The sequence below is a fragment of the Neolamprologus brichardi genome, chromosome 22, assembly GCF_056152115.1.
Source record: "Neolamprologus brichardi isolate AB-2024 chromosome 22, ASM5615211v1, whole genome shotgun sequence".
Classification (NCBI taxonomy): domain Eukaryota; kingdom Metazoa; phylum Chordata; class Actinopteri; order Cichliformes; family Cichlidae; genus Neolamprologus; species Neolamprologus brichardi.
Window position 1 is genome coordinate 13156678 of NC_142124.1, and position 3488 is coordinate 13160165.

The following is a 3488-nucleotide window of genomic DNA, read 5'->3' on the forward strand; positions in this document are numbered from 1 at the left end:
CATAGCTGCTGGTCCATGAAGGCAAACCAGGAGCTGAGCATGGGAAATAACCTCAGTCATTTTGGTGTAACTAAAGCTGGGCTTAGTCAATACAGGTGCAAAGCTGAAATGGCTGAAATTAGGTAGAAATAAATACCTTTCTGACACTGCTGTGATCTTTGAAAGAGCTGCAAATGTACCCTGTTGTAGGTCTTAAAGTACAATCAAACCACCAATTTTTTTTAAAAAATCACCTGGTTCCTTGAGAAAACTACATCCTGTGAGTCACCTGTATGTGGGGATTTGCCTCTGTTTAGGCGTGATGCTTTTTCTGGGCCCATGCAGTCCTCTCGCCTCCGAAATACTTGTGTAGTAAGAGGGCTGTCCTGGCTCATGTGGAACAGAATGCGGAGGCGAAAGGCATAAAGGTGCACTGGTGTTTCCTCAAAACTTTTTTTTCTCTGTTACAATGGCATATATGGGCATTTGTTTATATAACTGTGCCTGCAGCAGCCCACGCCTCCCTCGCAAATGAGCGCATCAAAGCAGAAAGCATTCACAGGTTCAAATAACTAAATGCAGCGGTTTGGATTTTGAGTTGTTTTCAGCTAGATCGCTGTTTATTAGCCATGGTGCATGCTTGTTAATTACTCTCACATTCGCTGCAGGCATGCACTCATTTGCACAGTTGCGGTTATGGCCTCTGAGCAGCTCTACTTTAGTAGCTGGAGGTGAGGAAAGGTCTGGTAAGCAGTAGACAGTGAACAAACACGCTTTACATTTATTTGCCCAGACTGTCTGGAGTCTTCCAATCAGAATTCCTACCACTGTTTCCCCTTTTATTCACAACCAGCATCTACTCATCATCAAAATTCACAAACTCTCCTGGCCCTTTAAGTCTGCCATCCCCAGTAGGCGAGCTTAATGAGGGAGGGTAGTTGTTGAACAATGGGTCAAACTTGTCCCCGGCTTCTCACATGCTGGGACGTCTAATGGCTCATTTGATCACACAGCTGGACATATATTTGGTATGTCCACTCAAAAGCACTCTGCTCAGACAGCAGAAGAAAAGAAAGTATAATCTATCTGAATAAACGTGACATAAATGTATTACTGAAGGGGTGAAAAGTTATGGGACAATGTATGCATAGAGGATGCTTGCTATGGGATACAGCATCCACAGCAACAGGAGAACAGACAACATGTAGCTTTATGACTAACATCAAGTAAATGCAGGTTAATGACAGGGTTACAGTGATCTCAAAGAACTGCAATTACTGTAGACAGTATGATATGATGATAATGGATAATGTACAGTAAAAGGAAGCCCGACTTGTGTTGTGTAACAAGTGGCTTTATAAATGTCGAACATGGCTTGTAATATGATGCACAGGATGTTGTTTTGCAGTGACAGTTTGTGTCACCCATGAGTAAAGAAATACAAACGCTGTTGTTCCTACTCATAACGCCAGCGTCACAAGCCTGTGTGCTGACTTCAGTCCAAAAAACAAATACAATTTTGCTACAGCTGTTCTCGTAACTCTGTGAAATGTCATTAAGTGTAAGTCGCTGAAGGGATTTGGCAAGACGTTCTACACACGCAAAAGAGACAGTTCAGACAGTTTCCGTGAAAAGAAAAGACGCTGCCTTCAAATGTAGAGAGTTTCAAAGCCCTTACAATTAAATGCGTGACACTACACAAAGAGCAAAAGTACTTTACTTTACTTTACAATTAAAATCAGCTCGGGTTTTATTTATTGTTGTTAGACGCCTTCAATTTTACTTTATTTCCAGTGCTTTAAAATCCATACATTTAGTTTACTTACATGGAACAGTTATTAAAATTATTCATAATAAAAGCTGAAAACAGAGAATGTCAGGTATTTGTGTGTGGTGAATAATCTGCAAATGATTACTTGAAATTTAAAATTTTCTCCTCAAAATTTTTTTTTAAAAAAAGGAAAAATAAAGCTTAAGTGACTCAAACAGTGACAAAATCCAACTTTGTCCTAGTTATACGAAGAGTTATAAAGGTTATTTTAAAAAACGTGTTGTTTGGGTTTGTTTTGGTTTTTTTTACACTGTTTATGATCACTCTAGTCAGTTTTAGTCTCATTCGGAATCCAGTATGTAGGTTATTAGTTGCATCTTGATAGAGGTGCCATGTCTGGCTTTTTAGTTGCATTCTGAAAATGTGCAAAACAGACCACATTTCCAGATCCCTTCCTGACTTGAATATGCGCCAACGCACCCCTTTAAATGTACTACTTTGTAAGTCTGTGGTGACTCCCCACTTAAAGAAGATTCCCATGCCATCACAACACAACTCAGCATGACTCCTCACTCCCACTAACCGTGATGAAACTGCGGGACAGAATTTAAAAAATACAAAAAAGGACAATGACTGATGATCAGTTGTTGTAGCTCCTCTGCTTTACACTTCCTGAATCATGCTGTTTGGGCAGTCATTTATTTATTCCGATCTCTTTTTTTCTGTCATGCAGTTCTGCTAGGAGAGGAATCAAGCCAACATTACACCAACAGGCAGACACCCACATTAGGTTATCCCTTTCACACTTCGAGAACTACCCAGATCCACCCACATCCCCAGAGAGACCGAGAGGGAGAGGGAGAGAGAGAGGGAGGGAGGCGAGGGGGGGGGCGCCTATTCCTGTGTGCATGTGTGAGAGAGTGTGTGTGTGTGTGTGTGTTTTAGCGAGACAGACAGGCGGAAAGAATGTTCGCGCCCGTATTTCCTCCTGCATTACCACACCGTCTGCACCACACCTCGACTTTTAATTGGTCGAGGAGATACCGCCGTTTGCATACATCATGTTCGATGCACATGTGAGCTTGCAAAATACCCCCACGTGACCGTTTAACAACTTTTACTTTTCCCTTATCTAAAGTAAGGGATCGTCCCTCGATGTGTTTAGTGAACGGCTGGATGAGCTTCCGCCACAAATCAAATGTGTCTGACATTAAAAAAAACATAATCATGTTCGCTATATGATATAAAATGTCATAATATAATATAATTAATATAATATTTACTATTGTAAAGCCACGTTTTTCAAAAACGTATCTTTCAATGTCCAGCGTTCGCGCACACAAAGTCTTGTGTTGCGTTCGTGTTTATGTGAGGACAATTCATCTCTTTATGTCGTCCCCGTGGCTGCACACCTATTCCGTTGATCCTCTTTCCGGTACCTTTGGCTCTGCGTTGATATCTGCGTAGTTTGGTGTTCATAATCGTTTGTCTCTGTCTCCCTGAACAAATCCCTCCCCTCTCTTCAGGCTCCCTCCCTCCTCCGTGCGCTGACATAGTCACTCTCACACTTTGGCACGCACGCGCGCACGCACACAAACACGTCTCCCCCGCACACTCCCCCCGTCTTGGTGCTGTCTCATTCACTTCAGTACTCCATCCACGCACAAACTCCAACTTGAAGCAGGGGGGGCGGGGTTGGATATATACAACCAAGAGCAGGCCACAAGCTACACTCAGA